Source organism: Pseudophryne corroboree, chromosome 4 (genome assembly GCF_028390025.1).
Source record: "Pseudophryne corroboree isolate aPseCor3 chromosome 4, aPseCor3.hap2, whole genome shotgun sequence".
Lineage (NCBI taxonomy): Eukaryota > Metazoa > Chordata > Amphibia > Anura > Myobatrachidae > Pseudophryne > Pseudophryne corroboree.
Genome location: NC_086447.1, coordinates 209,907,353 through 209,929,279, shown reverse-complemented (window position 1 = coordinate 209,929,279; position 21,927 = coordinate 209,907,353). Strand labels below are relative to the sequence as shown.

The window sequence follows — 21,927 nt, the reverse complement described above, 5'->3', positions numbered from 1 at the left end:
AGGCGGGTTTTGTCCTGGGTCGGGAAGCCAGGGATAATACTTCCAAGGTGCTTAATATGATTCACTATGCCAACCAGGCAACACCCCCCTCGATTATATTGTCAACTGATGCTGAAAAGGCGTTTGATAGGGTGGACTGGGACTTCCTGTCCGGCGTCCTAAGACACCTGGGGATGGGCAACGCCTATCTCCATAGAATTTTATCTCTCTACTCTACCCCGTCCGCTAAAATTAAGATTAATGGTTCCTTATCAGACCCCTTTACCATTTCCAATGGCACACGACAGGGATGCCCATTATCCCCACTACTTTTTGTATTATGCATGGAAGCTCTGGCGAGAAGCATTAGGGCTAACCAAAATATCTCCGGTTTGTTAATGAGAGGAAGCGAATACAAAGTGGCTCTTTATGCCGATGATTTGTTGGCTCTGATTTCAAACCCGGTTACTTCTCTCCCAAATCTGATGCAAGAATTTGATAAGTTTGGAGCCCTTTCTAATTTTAAGATAAACTATTCCAAATCTATCGCAATGAATCTAACTACTTCCCCTGATGTAATAGCGGGTCTGAAGGGTTCCTTCCCTTTTACCTGGTATGCCCATAAAGTTAAATATTTAGGGGTTATGCTATCCAACGATTTATCTAAAATATTTTCCTTAAATTTTAGCCCCTTACTGAAAAAGCTTCGTATAGACTTCCAGAGGTGGAAGAAATTGCGTATATCCTGGTTTGGCAGGATTAATATAGTCAAAATGAACGCTCTCCCCAGGATCTTATTTTTTCTCCAAACCCTCCCCATACACATCCCTCCTCTATGGTTCAGGGACGTTCAGAATCTCATTTGAACGTTCGTCTGGGGCGGTAAAACACCCAGATTTAAACATGACATTCTATTCCGGAGAAAACACCAAGGGGGACAACAGCTCCCACATATTCCCAGCTACGACCATGCTGTACAGTTAAATAGAGTTTTAGAATGGACAAGGGCCAAAGATTGTAAACAGTGGGTGCTTTTGGAGGAGGGTTGTCTCCCACATCATATAGAAATCGCTCCATGGTTACCCACCCTCCCGAAGGTCACCCACCCCACGGTCTCCCCTACGCTTAAATTATGGAACAAGCTCAGGTCGAGGAGCCATATCTCCTCTAAGTGGTCGCCCCTAACCTCTTTTCTTTACAACCCCAAATTTGTTCCAGGACTCCATGGTTTGGCTTTTGCTCCATGGGCCGAAGCTGGGCTTTTTAGGGTCAGTCAGCTGGTGAGTTCAGGTAGGGTGCGGTCATTTTCAGGTATTCAATCTCATTGGAATATATCAAGCATTGATTATTGGAAGTTCATTCAGGTCCATCATTTCCTAACTTACTCTAAGAATCTCTCTGACATCACTAGAGATCTAATTTCGAAAAATTATGCGTTTCCACTCGTTCTCCTGCACATACCATCTCCCAAATTTACACACTTATTGTGGAGGATCTATTTTCTCAGCCCCCTACCTTCATGACTTCCTGGGAGAAAGATATACCTAGGTTAGCTATACAGGCCAATTGGGACACTATATTTCGTAATGCCCAGGCAAGATCTCTATGTCTGTCAACGAAGGAAACACTATATAAGCTCATATATAGATGGTACAGGACTCCTCGTGTCCTTAATAAAATGTTTCCTACCCTTTCGAATCTCTGTTGGAGATGCAAGGGGGCCTCAGGGAGCTTTTTACACATTTGGTGGGACTGCCCTCTAATAATCCCTTTCTGGAATGACGTTTTTAAATGCTCTGAGTTGATAGTGGGGGATGCGGTACCCAGAGGGCCGGAGTTTTGGCTTTTTAATCTTACCTCAGCAAGTGTGCATTCTTATAAAGGTTCACTTTTGAGACACCTCAGCAATGCTGCAAGGGCCGTGATACCGGCTCTTTGGAGGTCCACCTCCCCGCCCTCGATCAAACAATGGTTTAATAAGATCACACACTTCTTAGACATGGAAGACCTTGTCTCCTTCTCGATGGGAAGAACCACTGACTTTACCGCTATTTGGATTCCCTAGTATGACTTTATGGAGTCTCTGATATATCGGTCCTATGTGGTAACCTAGTTGTCTTCCCAGTATTCATCCTGACAATTCCTCAACCCCTTATACACCTCCAGATACGTAACCCATCCCATCTTACTCCTTTAGGACTCTTTTCCTCTTTCTATTTCTCACACTTATTCCTTTTCTATTCTCTATTCTTTTTCTACATTTTTCTTAGCTAATTCTTTATAATGTCTATATTCATAGATATATCTTTGATAGTTGAACAGACAACTTTTTCTATGTTGCCCTACATGCTTAAAACAAAGTTAATAAGAATGTACGACCAGAGATGTTTTATGTTGTTTTTATTTCTGGATATTATTGTCAGAAAATGTTGTACTATTGATATATCTACAGCTTTAATAAAAACAGATGAAATAAAAAAAAAAGAAATACACCAATGAGGTGACAGTACAGTACCTTATCGAGATGAGCCAGCATTTGAGAACTTAACAAAAGAACTTGAAACTGTTGATTCCTGTTATGCCAACTACTAACTGTCTTGATTGTGAACCAAGAGACTGTGTGATTGTTCTTACACTCAGGTTGCCTAATAGACAGGTGGGAAGGACCGTACCAAGTTTTGTTGACAGCACGATCCCATTGAAAGTAGCCGAGAGAGAGACTTGGATCCATGAATTTCCATCGCAGGAAAGTCGGTAGTCTGGAAGGAACTCATAAAGGAAGTGAGATCGCAGAAATATCACCCGAGAGTCTGTTCCGTGAAGACTGAGAGGCGGCACTGTTGAACACTACCTGAGTGTACTAAAGGATTACAGAAAGACCAGTCATTGTAATGGATTTGCTGTGGGCAAGATTTGTTTTGTTCTATCTTTCTTTTTCCATTTTTTTCAGGACATTCTATTTTTGTGAGGTTTTCATGAGGAGTCGAGTGTGGGACTGGAACTGGTTCTGGAGAAAGGAGTGATTTCTTTATAGGATCCCAGGATCAGCCTATCACTTTGTTTAAAGCCAGAGAAAATCAAAGGTCTAGTAGTTACGGAGTTCGGAGGTAATGTGATAGGCTATTGTCTGAGGAATACTCTATTTTGTAGTTATTGTGACCCTATAATTGAAGATGAGTGCATCCAGAGATGTCAGTCTAGCAATAAGGCAGCATTTGACAGACATCCCTAGAGTGATTACCACTCACTAGTCGTTAAGGTCTTAAGGTCTTACACCAAACGGAATGTTGGATGTGTTCACAGGTACCTCTAAGACCAAATAATGCAGGAATAGTGCCACCCTCCTTAGAGTTAGCTGAGGTACTTAAATGACATGGAAAGGGGGGGGGGGAAACAGGTGGACAAGGAATATAATATATCTAGACCCCCTAGTCTTAAGATCCACCGATACCATAGATAAATCCCTTATGTGTTTAAATCTCACCAATTTCAGGAAATTGGGAGGTAATCAGGAACAATCAGACAATGGCTATTCACACATAGCAGATAAAGAGCTCATTAATATATGTGGAAGAAAAGTTTACGAATCGCTCTCCCCAAACTCTGAAGGTTTATGTTATCTAGGAAGGACACTACCTGAAATAATAACCCTTGTTCAATGATGAAACAGACCTAGCATACGATCCAGAAATGGTAACAATGTTCAGGGAGTGATAGGAATATATATCACGATTTGTTTGTGTTTTCTCCCTCTACCCAGCAAAGCCTCTATCAAATCCGAACATCAGTGTGCAAAGACGTAGGTGCATGTATGTGTGCAACGTTCATTCAAATCAGACATCATAGGCCATAGCACTATCCCAGCATACTCTATAGGTTGAATGTCATCCCACACCCAACCAGTGGTCCTGTGACCGCCGAGTGCATATAGAGGATGTCCCGTCCTCCTCCCTGTCTTCCCCAAATATAGTCAATGTCTGATTTGTGAAATTAATACATACGTGTGTCTAGGTCACCGATTATGTGTTTGAAATATTTTTTTTGTAATTATGTTTAGTGTGACAGTTATTGTCTACTGTCAAAGGGTGGACTGTCGAAGTCAAAAATATTACATACACACCACATACAGACTCCAAACAGATGGGTCTCTGTTCATGTGTTCTGCACATATACGGTTGCATGCGCATTCGCACAGAGAAGCCACAAAGGCATATACAACATATTCATACAACTCATAGACAAAACATGTTTAGCATCATTATGTATTAAATTATATAATAGAGTTTAACATCAGATATATATGTATTATTGGAATGGAACAGGTTAAACATATCATGCTTGGTGTCAAAATGATCAGGAGAATGTTTGTGTTGGTTTGATAGCTGTGGTTAGATTGTAGCACATTGCAATGATTAGTTATGATTAAATGTATTAAATCTAAAGTCACTCTTATTAGAACAAAGACAGCATCTGTGCAGCAAAAACCAGTGGCTGACCCCTCTTCAAACTGGACGTTGCTTGCATATGAACTGACCAATAACACATCATGAATGAGAGATCTCCCTCCCCTGGACCAATTGCAGAAGACTCAGTCCCAGACATGTACCTCCCCGAATACACAGTATATAGTTATTTCCCCTCACCCAAGAAGTTCTGTTTTGTTGGTGTAGATTCTAAAATGGAGACGACTGTTCACTGAGCATGGGACAGGGTGATGTATGCTGGCTGTAACGGATTCTTTTGTAACAACTGCTTCTTGTGTAATTGTAACTCTGTAACCATATATATATATATTATAACTGAATGATATACTGTACATATGTTATATTGTATGCATACACTTTTAATATCAAATATATAAATCTCTGAGCATTGGACCTCAAACAATAATGTGTGCGTGTACTTGCTTTCTCTTAAGGGATCTAGTGTTTGCGACGTACAGCGCACTTTTATCGTATATGGTAATAAGATGTGCCATGCGTCCGCAGCATATATTAACGCTGGCATTTGAAATGTTTATTTAGAAATAATTGGAACTTTACACTAGCATATCAGTTTTATGGACAGTAAGGTACATAGGGGCAGATGTACTAAGCTTTGGAGAGTGATATAGTTGATAGAGATAAAGTACCAACCAATTGACTCCTAAATGTAATTTTTAAAATGCAGTCTAAAAACACGGCAGTTGGGAACTGATTGTCTGGTACATTATCTCCATCTACTTTATCTCTCTAAGGGGTCTATTCATGAAGTAGTGTAAAGTGTGGAGAAGTGAGCCAGTGGAGAAGTTACCCATGGCAACCAATCAGCATTGACGTAACATTTATAATTTGCTTGCTGTACAATTGTACGGAGCAGCTGATTGGTTGCATTGGGCAACTTCTCCACAGGCTCACTTCTCCACACTTTTCACTGCTTCATGAATAGACCCCTAAGGCTTAGACCCCATAGTCCTACCTATTTGGTTTCATGCTTATGGACTCAGAGAGCATTATAACTGTAGAACCACTACACATGACACCTGCAGTCTAGTTCTCTGTGTAGAATGTCCAGTACTGCTGAAAAACCATCATCAATTAAGGTATGATTATTCATATTCAAGATTGTGCCCTTCTGCTCTGTGGGAGGTCTCTGTCCTCTCTGAGCTCTCCTACAAAGAACAAATAATGACTACTCCAATGACAGAGTCCGTTTTATACAAATCAGTGGTTTCTGTATGGAGACAATAGTGCAGCCAAACAAGTTACCAGATCTACCTTTCAGAAAATATAACTGATGAACCAGATAATTCACCACTAAAATATATATCTATATAAATTTACATCTATCTGATATAGAGGCTGGGAGAATCCCATTTCTTTTATTTGTATTGTATTCATTAAATGTGTTTTTTTTTATACATCTTTTACATGTGCATCTGGATGAAAGAAACCTTTATGTGCCTGTACTAGTAGTAAAAATACGTAAGCTGTGTGAGCATCCATTGTCACTTCCATATTGAAATACGTCAATGGCTTTTGAGATGAAAGATACCTTTACATGATTATTCTGCTCTCACCTAAAGTAAGAATAAAGTGAGAAATAAGAATATTTTCCTGCACAATATTACAGTGGTGCCCCTTATCTTAGAATAGTACCTGCACTACCCTCTTTGGGAAGAATATACTTGAAAATCTAAGAACTGAAATTCCCATACTCTACGACTTATTTAGAAGAGATCGGTAGCATGAAATAACCCCTTTCTTTTTCTATTTTATATCAAAAGTCTGAGAAATATTGAACGAGGATGGATCAAGAAAGGGATTGAAGGACCAACCTTATAACGATGTTGTGGACATTAACTTATTACATTTTTGTAACAAGTTTGGCGCAAGGACTTATCATTACCTTTTTGACTATTTACATGTATACAATGTTTGGTGACTTGTTTTTAGGATTGTGTCTTTGCTGCCCTTCTAGTGGCGCCCAGGTTTGGTACACATTCCACTTTCACATATTTACATCTCTAGGGCACCCCACCTGTGAGATTAATGTGGCAGCAGCATAAGTGAGGTCTGAGTGTCATACTCTTGATCCCAATATTAAGAGTTAAAAAAGGTTGAACTCAATAAACTTTTGTCTCCTTTTCAGTATCACTACGTAACATCAGTGGCTGATAGATTTGATTTATTTCCATTACAAGACAATCTTATCCATTCCACATTGAGAGCATTATATGGGGGTGATTTATCAAAGCTTGGAGAGAGGTAAAGTACTAACCAATCAGCTTCTGACATTTTATATGCTTGAAAAATTACAGCTCAGAGCTGATTGGTTGGTACTTTATCTCACTACACTTTATCTCTTGCCAAGCTTTGCTAAATCTCCTAACCATGGGCGTAAATATAGTGGGTGCCAGGGGTGCCACTGCTGTAGGGCCCAGAGGCTTAGGGGGGCCTGGACCTAGGTTTTTATACCAAAATCCCAGATTTGCCTGCATAATTTAGACTGTGGCACTAATGTGGCATAATTTGACCTGGAGGGCACTCTAATGTGGCACAGTATGAACAGGGGTCACTATTCTGTGGCATAATATGAACTGGTGACACCTGTGTGAATTGGGGGAATACTGTGTGGCATACTGTCACTTGGCAGCCCTACAATGTGACATTAATGTGAACAAGGGTACTACTATGGTTTATAAAATAAACTAGGGCACTGCTATGGGGCATAATAATAACTAGGGCACTACTATGGTTTTAGAAATTGACCTTGGCCACTATTATGGGGCCTTAACATTAATAAATGCTTTGGAGAGGTGTCTGTCAAGAAGCACAGGGACAGGAACCCCTACAATATGTTGCTATGGGGCCCACAAAGTGCTGGTTACACCCCTGCTCCTAACTGTCCACACTCCTGGCAGGTTAGGAAGAGCCAAGTATTGCTAATTATTACTTAACACCATCTTCCTGATGCCCATGTGGGCAATATTTAATGTTTTAATAGTTTTAATGGTAGATACAGATTGTGGCAGCATATTTCTTACTTCATTATTAATTCATAGTTATTATACACCAAACATAAATAAGAATGATAAAGTAATCCTAAACATGTGGCTGAATTTTCAATATTAATTTGTAAAAAAAAAAAAAAACCCCACAAAAAAACCCCCAACAACAATAAGACAAAGCGTTCTGTTGCCACAGTGTGGGCAGAAGACCCGAATAAATAAACCACATATTCATTGTTGAACCTCAAGCTCTCACTAAATACACTGTTTTATGGTAATCAATACTTTCTATCCTGCAAAAGACCAGTGATTACAAGCAGAGCATTGTATTCCTGTAATGAAAAGGGACAAAAAAATATACTGAATAGTCTAGTAGCTAAGGGACGTTTGTCCAACCTATTCTTCAAGAGATGGACGATGCTGTCTTCTGGAACTAATAACTCCTTCCATTCATTTGTTGAATATTACTGTTTGAAAGCGCTCAGGAGGAAGAGCAGGTGATCGGTGTCAGTTATTACATTGTCGCAGCAGGGTCACCGAGGGGGGCAGGTACTAATCACCGAACCGCCAGCTTCTGGAGTGGCCTGGAGGCGGCCAGGGTCAGCTACTGATGAGTACAAACATCCCCATTTGCGGCGTGCGGTGCTTTGCATAATATTTTTTTAATATTTTTTGTGTAAGGGGGCATGGCCATGTTGTCCAGACATGACCGCGCCCTTTGCCCAGTACCTGGGTCCTTGTCAGCTCTTGATGGCCTTGGCTGGCAGCATAAAGGTGGGATCAGGAGGAAAGGTAATTGCTCACCCATTACTTTTCCTTCTCATGCTGCCTCACTCTTGGAACCCTGAAGATTAGAAGGTTGTTCAAGCTTTGTGTAGATATTTTCATTTGCCAGGCTTGTCCACGTAGCAGTAATTAATCTGAAAGAATAACAAAATAGTATAAGAATGAGCAAAAAAGGCTAAAATTACAAAACTATTTTAAAACACATTTTAGTTTAGATATATCAAATAACCTCCTTTCTACAATATCACAATATTTATATGGAAAATTATTCAAGTGTTCAGTATTTTATACCGCATTCAAACTGTATACTTCTGGCCATAATATTACAGTGTATTTTTAGGTCTATATTTATGGGGGGGAAAAACAATTTTTAAGGTCAGAGACTTTGTATAATTTACACATTTTGTCAAAGTGCTGAACGTCACAAAAGTATGTGCTTAGACTAGATGTTCCTACAAATAAGTTCACTACTTGCTTACATATTTATCAAAACGTAATTAATGAATGGAACAGACCTTTGTCAACTATTTATGAAGGGTTTTTGTTGGAGATCCCTCTTCTCTAGACAGAATTATATTGCTTAGATCTTTACTACACTAATATTTCCTTTAAAAGGCAGTCATCTCTCCTGTCGTGATCGTCTATCTATCAGGAATCCCAAAAGAGTCAATATGAGGTTGACAAAGAAGGTACAGTGTGAAAGTGAGACAGACTGCACAGAGGGCTGGCTTGTGATTTACAAGTCAATCATAGTAGTCATAAAAAATAATTGACATAAATGAATGACTTTATAGAGTATAAATGGGCAGAGACCATATTCTGTAAAATAATTGAGATGAGCATGTTCGGTTCTCAGAGAACCGAACCCTACCGGACTTTGCCTTAGGAGCCCGGATCCAAGTCAGGCTCGGGTTTTCCTGCCTGACTCGGAAACCCGAACGAGGCAAAACGTCATCATCCCACTGTCGGATTCTCGCGGGATTTGGATTCCATATAAGGAGCCGCTCGTCGCGGCCATTTTCACTCCAGTCTCGGAGAGTGTATTGAGAGGACATGTCCTCAGTGTTCAGTGTCTGTGTGGGGGCGGGAAAGTGGGGTGTCGAGTCTTGTGCTGTGTAGTGCTGTCCAGTCCAGTGTAGTCAGTGTATTGTGCTGCATCACAGTGTTGGTGTCCTCTGCTGCTATATGTCCCCAGTGCTGCTGGCTTGCATTGTTGCTGTTTTGTCCTGCATTAGACCAGGGGAAGTCTCTTGTGCATCAGTCCAGTGACCTGTCACAGTGTTGGTGTCCTCTGCTGCCATATATCCAGTGTAGCTGTATAAGTCCCTTACAGTGTTGTTGTGTTGTGCTGCATCAGACCAGTGGTAGTGTCCTGTCCATCAGTCAGTCCAGTGACGAGGCAGTCACAGTGGTATACGCTGCTGCTATATGTCCACTGCTATAGTATTGTAATAATAACAGCAACAACCACAAGTCCCTTAAAGTGTTGTTGTGCTGCATCAGACCAGTGGTAGTGTCCTGGCCATCAGTCATTCCAGTGACGAGGCAGTCACAGTGGTATACGCTGCTGCTATATGTCCACTGCTTCAGTATTATAATGATAACAACAACCACAAGTCCTTTACAGTGTTGTTGTGTTGTGCTGCGTCAGACCAGTGGTAGTGTCCTGTCCATCAGTCATTCCAGTGACGAGGCAGTCACAGTGGTATACGCTGCTGCTATATGTCCACTGCTACAGTATTATAATAATAATAACAACAACAACAACAAGTCCCTTACAGTGTTGTTGTGCCGCATATTTTGTTATATAACTCCAGAAACATGATGGAGAACAAACATTTGGAGGATAAAATAGGGAAAGATCAAGAACCACTTCCTCCTAGTGCTGAAGCTGCTGCCACTAGCCATGACATAGACGATGAAATGCCATCAACGTCGTCTGCCAAGGCCGATGCCCAATGTGATAGTAGAGGGCATGGAAAATCCAAAAAGCCAAAGTTCAGTAAAAAGAACCAAAAAAAGAAATTTAAATCGTCTGAGGAGTAACGTAAACTTGCCAATATGCCATTTACGACACGGAGTGGCAAGGAACGGCTGAGGCCCTGGCCTATGTTTATGTCTAGTGGTTCAGCTTCACATGACAATGGAAGCTCTCATCCTCCCGCTAGAAAAATTAAAAGAGTTAAGCTGGAAAGAGCACAGAAAAGAACTGTGCGTTCTGAGATAGTATCACAAATCCCCAAGGAGAGTCCAAGTGTGTCGGCAGTTGCGATGCCTGACCTTCCCAACACTGGACAGGAAGATGTGGTGCCTTCCACTATTTGCACGCCCCCTGCAAGTGCTGGAAGGAGCACCCACAGTCCAGTTCCTGATATTGAAATTGAAGATGTCACTGTTGAAGTACACCAGGATGAGGATATGGGTGTTGCTGGCGCTGAGGAGGAAGTAGACGATGAGGATTTTGATGGTGATGTGGTTTGTTTAAGTCAGGCAGCGGGGGAGACACCTGTTGTCCATGGGATAAAGAAGCCCATTGTGATGCCTGGGCAAACTGCCAAAAAAGCCACCTCTTTTCTCCACAAATCCGGACAATAGGTGTCAAGCCATCTGTTGCCTCTGTCAATCTGTAATAAGTAGGGGTAAGGATGTTAACCACCTAGGAACATCCTCCCTTATACGTCACCTGCAGCGCATTCATCATGTCAGTGTCAAGTTGTGAAACTTTCGGTAAGAGCGTAAGCAGTCCACTGACACCTAAATCCCTTCTTCCTCCTGTACCCAAGCTCCTGCAAGCCACACCACCAACTCCCTCAACGTCAACTTCCGCCTCATCAGTAGTCCTGCAGGCCATGCCACTGTCAAGACTGAGGAGTCCTCTCCTAACTGGGATTCCTCCAGAGGATCCTTGAGTGGTACGCCTGCTGTTGCTGCCGCTGCTGATGTTGCTGCTGGGAGTCGATCGTCATCCCAGAGGGGTAGTCGGAAGACCACTTGTACTACTTCCAGTAAGCAATTGACTGTCCAACAGTCCTTTGTGAGGAAGATGAAATATGACAGCAGTCATCCTTTTGCAAAGTGGATAATTGAGGCCTTGACAGCTATGTTGGTTTTAGATGTGCGTCCGGTATCCGCCATTAGTTCAGTGGGACTTAGAGAATTTTTTGAGGTACTGTGTCCCCGGTATCAAATCCCATCTAGGTTCCACTTCTCTAGGCAAGCGATAACGAGAATGTACACAGACGTCCGAAAAAGAGTCACCAGTGTCCTACAAAATGCGGTTGTATCCAGTGTCCACTTAACCACGGACATGTGGACAAGTGGAACAGGGCAGACTAAGGACTATATGACTGTGACAGCCTACTGGGTAGATGTATTGCCTCCTGCAGCAACAACAACAGCAGCGGCACCAGTAGCAGCATCTCGCAAACGCCAACTCATTCCTAGGCAGGCTACGCTATGTATCACCGCTTTCCGTAAGAGGCACACAGCTGAAAACCTCTTACGGAAACTGAGGAACATCATCGCAGAATGCCTTACCCCAATTGGATTCTCCTGGGGATTAGTGATATCGGACAACACCACCAATATTGTGCGTGCATTACATCTGGGCAAATTCCAGCATGTCCCATGATTTGTACATACAATTAATTTGGTGGTGCAGACTTTTTTGAAAAATGACAGGGGTGTGCAGGAGATGCTGTCGGTGGCCCGTATAATTGCGGGCCACTTTCGGCATTCTGCCACTGTGTTCCGAAGACTGGAACACCAGCAAACACTCCTGAACCTGCCCTGCCATCAACTGAAGCAAGAGGTGGTAACGAGGTGGAATTCAACACTCTATATGCTTAAGAGGATGGAGGAGCAGCAAAAGGCCATTCAAGCCTATACATCCACCTACGATATAGGCAAAGGAGGGGTAATGCACCTGACTCTAGCGCAGTGGAGAATGATTTCCGTCTTGTGCAAGGTTCTCCAACCCTTCGAACTTGCCACACGTGAAGTCTGTTCAGACAATGCCAGCTAGAGTCAGGTCATTCCTCTCATCAGGCTTTTGCAGAAGCAGCTGGAGAAACTGAAGGAGGAGCTAAGATGGAGCGATTCCGCAAAGTATGTGGGACTTGTGGATGGAGCCCTTCATTCACTTTGCCAGGATTCAAGGGTGGTCAATCTGTTGAAATCAGCACTACATTTTGGCCACCGTGCTCGATCCTAGGTTTAAAGCCTACATTGTATCTCTCTTTCCATCAGACACAAGTGTGCAGAGGTGCAAAGACCTGCTGGTTAGTAAATTGTCAACTCAAGTGGAACGTGACCCGTCAACAGCTCGTCCTTCAATTTCTCCCACCACTGGGGCTGCAAGGAAAAGGATAAGATTTCCTAGCCCACCCACTGGTGGTGATGCAGGGCAGTCAGGAGCGAAAGCTGACATCTGGTCCGGACTGAAGGACCTGCCAACGATTACTGACATGTCTACTGTCACTGCATATGATTCTGTCACCATTGAAAGAATGGTGGAGGATTATATGAGTGACAGCATCCAAGTAGGCATGTCAGACATTAATACTAAAAATGGAGAGAAATCGATGAACCCCAAGTGCTCCTTCATTGCACTACATCAGTGAACAAGCCTCTCAGAATTGTCTTGAAGTGCACTGTAACAACGAGATCTTCTTGCAACTAACATAAGGAAACACCTGCAAGGATTAGTCTAGCTGCCTCACAGCACCAGGGTCTTTGGTTCCTGGTCTACAAGGGGGAAATGTACTAAGCCTTGGAGAATGCTCCAAGGCTTAGTACATCTGCCCCTGAGTGTCTCCAGTCTCCATTTTGGGTCATCACTTCTTGTGGTTGCTGTTGCTGGTATTCCTGTCCTGTTGTATCTCCTAGCAGTGCATCAGTAGTTCCTATGTCTCGTACCTCACTGCTCCTAGTAAGCACTGCAGTTCATCATTCTGCCCATTCTGTACCTCTCACTGTTCTTGTGCAGTTCTGCAATTCATCAGTACATGTACCAATACTGCATACTGTACCTTGCTGCTTCCACACAGCTCAGCAGTGTATCAGTTATCTGCCACCTATCCTGCTTCTCTGGTTCACTCCATTCAGGTATCCTCCAATAAGTCTGCTTTATATATCCTGTCTGTTCCTAGTTTCCAACAACCTGTTTTCATATGTGCAAGATTTCTAGGACTTGTAGATCCACGGATGCATCTGTATTGTCCAGCGGCGTTTCTAGAGATGAGGGGGACCCATGTGCAGACTCTGTGTGTGGGCCCCCTCCTCTCATGTAGCTGTCACCACCGTTGTCCGCGCTGAGACTCTGGCACAGTGCCAGAGTCTACAGTGCATGCGCAGGACTCCGAAAAATGGCCGCTGTGCCATTTTTCCGGAGTCCTGCACATGCGCTGTAGACTCTGGCACCCTGCCAATTATAGAAAAAATGGGTGCAGTGTGTGCAGTGTGGGCCCCCTCTGGACTCAGGGGCCTGTGTGCACTGCACACACTGCACCCATTATAGATATGCCAGTGGTATTCCCTGATCCTGTGAGTCTGTTATGTGCAACCATTTCAATATTGCATCTGATACCCCTTTTCCACAAGCTTAATTTACCCGTGTTTTTGCACGGGGGCGCGCATCGACACATGTTTTTAGTAAGTGGAAACGGCTCCCATACAAAAAACACGTGTTGAGTGACCCTGGAATCCTACCCGGGTAGCTACCTGGGTTGACCACGGTAATGTCCCGGGTAATTGTGCCGTGGAAACGGTCATTACCCGTGTTTTCAGGCCAGAGTAACGCTCTGAGACACTGATTGGTGCTTCTGGGGCACAGGAAGATGATATCATGCCTGGGAGACACGCTGGACGCATGCAGCCATCGCAGTAGCTTCTAAACTCGGAGTTGGCATGCTGGGAGACACGATGGGCACAGCTATTGCAGCAGCTTGCACAAAGACACTCCGCTGGGCACATGCAGTCATTGAAGCAGCTTGCAAACAGACACTCTGAAGTCACACTGGGCACATGCAGATATTGCAGCAGCTTCCAAACTGACACTGTACAGCAGCATAAGCTCCAGCACAGCAACATGGCTACCCATACTCAGTGCTTAAAGTGGTCCTGGAGAGGTGGTGGAACTCACCCACCCCCCTACCCCTGCCCCAGCTCTAAAGGGATTGTGTGCGCCGTAGGCATGCACCACAAAAAGGGGCATGGTCTCAAATAAGAAAGAGGCGTGGTCACCCAATAGTCTCCCCAATGTAAATAATGTACAGCTGCCCCCTGTAGAGCTGCCCCCTGTAGTTATGCCCTCATTACAGATTCCCTCCTGTAGTTATGCCCCCAGTAGAAGCTGCCCCCAGTACAGATGTCCCCAGTAGAAGCTGCCCCCAGTACAGATGCCCCTTGTAGTTATGATCCCAGTAGAAGGTGACCCCAGTAGAGGCTGCCCCCTGTAGTTATGCCCCCAGTACAGATGCCCCCTGTAGTTATGCCCCCAGTAGAAGCTGCCCCCAGTAGAATCTGCCCCAGTAGATGCCCCCAGTACAGATGCCCCCAGTAGAAGCTCCCTGTAGTTATGACCCCAGTAGAAGCTGCCCCCAGTAGAAGCTGCCCCCTGCAGTTATGCCCCCAGTACAGATACCCCCAGTAGAAGCTGCCCCTGTAGTTATGCCCCCAGTACAGATGCCCCCTGTAGTTATGTCCCCAGTAGAAGCTGCCCCCAGTACAGATGCCCTCAGTAGAAGCTGACCCCCAGTACAGATGCCCCCTGTAATTATGCCCCCTGTAGAAGCTGCCCCTCGTATAGATACACCCTGTAGTTATGCCCCCAGCAGAGATGCCCCCTGTAGTTATGCCCCCAGTACAGCTGCCACCAGTAGAAGCTGCCCCTAAGTAGCGCCGCTTCACACACACACACACACACACACACACACACACACAAAAAACAACAACAACAACACACACATTACTCACCAGCCCACTCCTGCTTCTAGACTGCTGACCTCCGTCTGGCCATCCGCTCCTCGGATCTATGGGAGAGACGTCATGACGTCTCTCGCATAGTGCTGCACAGCCACACATAGCGGAAGCCGAAGCTTAGCAGTGAGCTCCAGCTGCCACTTAGGGGAAGGTGTCGGCACCCGCTAGTAACACAACCTCAGCATCCCCATGCGGCTCTGGGCTCACATTCTGGGTTAGGTGAGCCGGAGGAGGCAGAACTGCGTTCCGTCTCCGATTGGAACTGACGGGACGCAGTTCCGCCCCGTTCCGGCTCACTTTAACCTCTGCCCATACCTGGTCAGACACCGAGATAAAAGAGCTGCTTAATATTCGAGGAGAGGAAGAAATTAGAAGGCAGGTGACTGAAACAGTTAAGGATGCTGCCGTGTATAAGAACATAGGCCCTCATTCCGAGTTGTTCGCTCGGTATTTTTCATCGCATCGCAGTGAAAATCCGCTTAGTACGCATGCGCAATGTTCGCACTGCGACTGCGCCAAGTAACTTTACTATGAAGAAAGTAATTTTACTCACGGCTTTTTCTTCGCTCCGGCGATCGTAATGTGATTGACAGGAAATGGGTGTTACTGGGCGGAAACACGGCGTTTCAGGGGCGTGTGGCTGAAAACGCTACCGTTTCCGGAAAAAACGCAGGAGTGGCCGGGGAAACGGTGGGAGTGCCTGGGCGAACGCTGGGTGTGTTTGTGACGTCAACCAGGAACGACAAGCACTGAAATGATCGCACAGGCAGAGTAAGTCTGAAGCTACTCTGAAACTGCTAAGTAGTTAGTAATCGCAATATTGCGAATACATCGGTCGCAATTTTAAGAAGCTAAGATTCACTCCCAGTAGGCGGCGGCTTAGCGTGTGTAACTCTGCTAAATTCGCCTTGCGACCGATCAACTCGGAATGAGGGCCATAACCCTTATGCTGGCAGAAAGAGACATCCAAAAAAACCAGCAACAAGTCGTTAAAAAATTGAAGGCACTACGCAAACAATTTACTAAAGTACACAACGATAACTGCAAGAAAAGTGACGCTGGACGGATTGATTGGGCATATTATGACCCATGCTATAGTGTCTTTGGCAAAACTGCACTAACAAATCCCATAGCACTATCGTCATCCAGCTGTGCCAGTCGCCAGATGTCAGAGGAGGACCATGTGGAAACACAGCACAGCCTTCCCAGCTCACAATGCAGGCCATCATCCCCGCTGCTTATATCGGACAGCAGTTTCGAAGAATCAACCGCCAACGATGATTCCATCAGCGCCACTATTGAGGACGTACCAGAGTCTCAGGTGGAGACATCACAACCCCCCAAAACCACGACTTTGTGCTCAAATAGTATTAACATTTACAAACATTTTTATTTACATACATTCAACCACCGTACAGCAGGGGTGTAAAAACTCCAGGCCCTCCAGCTTAGAACTACACGTCCTAGCATGCCCTGCTACAGTTGCAGCAGTCCCTATACAAAATCTATGTAAAGGAATGCTGAGATGTGTAGTTCCGCAACAGCTGGAGGGCTGCAAGTTTAACACTCCAGCCCTACAGGCTAGTTTCACAACAGGTTTTAGCTATTTCAGTAGCAGTGAGGGTGCTCCAGTCAATACTGTGGTTTTGCCTTGTCAATGTGCATGGTAATGTTGCAGAGTATAGCTAGTGTGCAGGTGGGAAAAGGCCACAAACACGTATATGCTACCACTGCTATTTTTATATATAATCATTGTTCATTACATTTTTTTTTTCCATCCCCTTCACAGTCTATAATGCTCCACAGCGGAAAAAAAACAAAAACAAAACAGAACAAACGATTAGAGCAATGACGTTCTTTATCGTGGAGCACCAGCGTGAGGCGGATAGTGAGATGAATTCCCAGGAAGATGCACGAACTGAGAGATATCTTGTGTCCGAAAAGGAAATGCATCAAACATTTATGACGCAGTTAATGGCCATGCATGATAGGCAGATGTCATTTTTTGAGCGTACGTTTGCACGTACTATAGGGAATACCACACAAGCACAACAGCAAGACAAAGCCTACCCATAGCACCCATATGGTCCATACAACTATGAGCCTCCCTCAAATCCCACAACACAAATCCCGCAATCTCAGAATATCGGGTTTATAGTAGAGATGAGCGGGTTCGGTTTCTCTGAATCCGAACCCGCACGAACTTCATGTTTTTTTTCACGGGTCCGAGCGACTCGGATCTTCCCGCCTTGCTCGGTTAACCCGAGCGCGCCCGAACGTCATCATGACGCTGTCGGATTCTCGCGAGACTCGGATTCTATATAAGGAGCCGCGCGTCGCCGCCATTTTCACACGTGCATTGAGATTGATAGGGAGAGGACGTGGCTGGCGTCCTCTCCATTTAGATTAGGAGAGAGAGAGAGAGATTGACCTGAGGCTGATACTGTAGAAGAGAGTGCAGAGTTTAGTGACTGACCACAGTGACCACCAGCAGTGCAGTTGTTTTATTTAATATATCCGTTCTCTGCCTGAAAAAAACGGTACACACAGTGACTCAGTCACATACCATATCTGTGTGCACTGCTCAGCCCAGTGTGCTGCATGCCTGCATCATCTATGTATATATTATATATCTGACTGTGCTCAGCTCACACAGCTTATAATTGTGGGGGAGACTGGGGAGCACTGCAGTGCCAGTTATAGGTTATAGCAGGAGCCAGGAGTACAAGACAGTCACATACCATATCTGTGTGCACTGCTCAGCCCAGTGTGCTGCATCATCTATGTATATATTATATATCTGACTGTGCTCAGCTCACACAGCTTATAATTGTGGGGGAGACTGGGGAGCACTGCAGTGCCAGTTATAGGTTATAGCAGGAGCCAGGAGTACATATTATATTAAAATTAAACAGTGCACTGCACACTTTTGCTGCAGGAGTGCCACTGCCAGTGTGACTGACCAGTGACCTGACCACACTGACCACCAGTATAGTTAGTAGTATACTATATTGTGATTGCCTGAAAAAGTTAAACACTCGTGGTGTGACTTCACTTGTGTGGTGTTTTTTTTTTATTCTATAAAAAACTCATTCTGCTGACAGACAGTGTCCAGCAGGTCCGTCATTATATAATATATATACCTGTCCGGCTGCAGTAGTGATATATATATATTTTTTATATCATTATTTATCATCCAGTCGCAGCAGACACAGTACGGTAGTTCACGGCTGTAGCTACCTCTGTGTCGGCACTCGGCAGTCCATCCATAATTGTATACCACCTACCCGTGGTTTTTTTTTCTTTCTTCTTTATACATACATACTACTACATCTCTTTATCAACCAGTCTATATTAGCAGCAGACACAGTACAGTACGGTAGTTCACGGCTCTGGCTACCTCTGTGTCGGCACTCGGCAGTCCGTCCATAATTGTATACCACCTAACCGTGGTTTTTTTTTCTTTCTTCTTCATACATACATACTACGACATCTCTTTATCAACCAGTCTATATTAGCAGCAGACACAGTACAGTACGGTAGTTCACGGCTGTGGCTACCTCTGTGTCGGCACTCGGCAGTCCGTCCATAATTGTATACCACCTAACCGTGGTTTTTTTTTCTTTCTTCTTCATACATACATACTACGACATCTCTTTATCAACCAGTCTATATTAGCAGCAGACACAGTACAGTACGGTAGTTCACGGCTGTGGCTACCTCTGTGTCGGCACTCGGCAGTCCGTCCATAATTGTATACCACCTAACCGTGGTTTTTTTTTCTTTCTTCTTCATACATACATACTACGACATCTCTTTATCAACCAGTCTATATTAGCAGCAGACACAGTACAGTACGGTAGTTCACGGCTGTGGCTACCTCTGTGTCGGCACTCGGCAGTCCGTCCATAATTGTATACCACCTAACCGTGGTTTTTTTTTCTTTCTTCTTCATACATACATACTACGACATCTCTTTATCAACCAGTCTATATTAGCAGCAGACACAGTACAGTACGGTAGTTCACGGCTGTGGCTACCTCTGTGTCGGCACTCGGCAGTCCGTCCATAATTGTATACCACCTACCCGTGGTTTTTTTTTCTTTCTTCTTTATACATACATACTACTACATCTCTTTATCAACCAGTCTATATTAGCAGCAGACACAGTACAGTACGGTAGTTCACGGCTGTGGCTACCTCTGTGTCGGCACTCGGCAGTCCATCCATAATTGTATACCACCTACCCGTGGGTTTTTTTTCTTTCTTCTTCATACATACATACTACGACATCTCTTTATCAACCAGTCTATATTAGCAGCAGACACAGTACAGTACGGTAGTTCACGGCTGTGGCTACCTCTGTGTCGGCACTCGGCAGTCCGTCCATAATTGTATACCACCTAACCGTGGTTTTTTTTTCTTTCTTCTTCATACATACATACTACGACATCTCTTTATCAACCAGTCTATATTAGCAGCAGACACAGTACGGTAGTTCACGGCTGTAGCTACCTCTGTGTCGGCACTCGGCAGTCTGTCCATAATTGTATACTAGTATCCATCCATCTCCATTGTTTACCTGAGGTGCCTTTTAGTTGTGCCTATTAAAATATGGAGAACAAAAATGTTGAGGTTCCAAAATTAGGGAAAGATCAAGATCCACTTCCACCTCGTGCTGAAGCTGCTGCCACTAGTCATGGCCGAGACGATGAAATGCCAGCAACGTCGTCTGCCAAGGCCGATGCCCAATGTCATAGTACAGAGCATGTCAAATCCAAAACACCAAATATCAGTAAAAAAAGGACTCCAAAACCTAAAATAAAATCGTCGGAGGAGAAGCGTAAACTTGCCAATATGCCATTTACCACACGGAGTGGCAAGGAACGGCTGAGGCCCTGGCCTATGTTCATGGCTAGTGGTTCAGCTTCACATGAGGATGGAGGCACTCAGCCTCTCGCTAGAAAAATGAAAAGACTCAAGCTGGCAAAAGCAGTAGCACCGCAAAGAACTGTGCGTTCTTCGAAATCCCAAATCCACAAGGAGAGTCCAATTGTGTCGGTTGCGATGCCTGACCTTCCCAACACTGGACGTGAAGAGCATGCGCCTTCCACCATTTGCACGCCCCCTGCAAGTGCTGGAAGGAGCACCCGCAGTCCAGTTCCTGATAGTCAGATTGAAGATGTCAGTGTTGAAGTACACCAGGATGAGGAGGATATGGGTGTTGCTGGCGCTGGGGAGGAAATTGACCAGGAGGATTCTGATGGTGAGGTGGTTTGTTTAAGTCAGGCACCCGGGGAGACACCTGTTGTCCGTGGGAGGAATATGGCCGTTGACATGCCTGGTGAAAATACCAAAAAAATCAGCTCTTCGGTGTGGAACTATTTCAACAGAAATGCGGACAACAGGTGTCAAGCCGTGTGTTCCCTTTGTCAAGCTGTAATAAGTAGGGGTAAGGACGTTAACCACCTCGGAACATCCTCCCTTATACGTCACCTGCAGCGCATTCATAATAAGTCAGTGACAAGTTCAAAAACTTTGGGTGACAGCGGAAGCAGTCCACTGACCAGTAAATCCCTTCCTCTTGTAACCAAGCTCACGCAAACCACCCCACCAACTCCCTCAGTGTCAATTTCCTCCTTCCCCAGGAATGCCAATAGTCCTGCAGGCAATGTCACTGGCAATTCTGACGAGTCCTCTCCTGCCTGGGATTCCTCCGATGCATCCTTGCGTGTAACGCCTACTGCTGCTGGCGCTGCTGTTGTTGCTGCTGGGAGTCGATGGTCATCCCAGAGGGGAAGTCGTAAGCCCACTTGTACTACTTCCAGTAAGCAATTGACTGTTCAACAGTCCTTTGCGAGGAAGATGAAATATCACAGCAGTCATCCTGCTGCAAAGCGGATAACTGAGGCCTTGACAACTATGTTGGTGTTAGACGTGCGTCCGGTATCCGCCGTTAGTTCACAGGGAACTAGACAATTTATTGAGGCAGTGTGCCCCCGTTACCAAATACCATCTAGGTTCCACTTCTCTAGGCAGGCGATACCGAGAATGTACACGGACGTCAGAAAAAGACTCACCAGTGTCCTAAAAAATGCAGTTGTACCCAATGTCCACTTAACCACGGACATGTGGACAAGTGGAGCAGGGCAGGGTCAGGACTATATGACTGTGACAGCCCACTGGGTAGATGTATGGACTCCCGCCGCAAGAACAGCAGCGGCGGCACCAGTAGCAGCATCTCGCAAACGCCAACTCTTTCCTAGGCAGGCTACGCTTTGTATCACCGGTTTCCAGAATACGCACACAGCTGAAAACCTCTTACGGCAACTGAGGAAGATCATCGCGGAATGGCTTACCCCCAATTGGACTCTCCTGTGGATTTGTGGCATCGGACAACGCCAGCAATATTGTGTGTGCATTAAATATGGGCAAATTCCAGCACGTCCCATGTTTTGCACATACCTTGAATTTGGTGGTGCAGAATTATTTAAAAAACGACAGGGGCGTGCAAGAGATGCTGTCGGTGGCCAGAAAAATTGCGGGACACTTTCGGCGTACAGGCACCACGTACAGAAGACTGGAGCACCACCAAAAACTACTGAACCTGCCCTGCCATCATCTGAAGCAAGAAGTGGTAACGAGGTGGAATTCAACCCTCTATATGCTTCAGAGGTTGGAGGAGCAGCAAA

The 21,927-nt window shown here is 44.7% G+C and overlaps 1 long non-coding RNA gene across 1 annotated transcript in view; it reads left to right on the top strand.

Moving 5' to 3' along the window:
- The window catches only part of LOC134911267 (uncharacterized), a 32,365-nt gene extending 25,795 nt beyond the window's left edge, over positions 1-6,570 (top strand). Inside the window, exon 3 of the long non-coding RNA XR_010176431.1 lies at positions 6,245-6,570. This is a non-coding gene — a long non-coding RNA (uncharacterized LOC134911267). The remainder of the gene's footprint in view (positions 1-6,244) is intronic.
- The last annotated feature ends 15,357 nt before the right edge of the window (positions 6,571-21,927 follow it).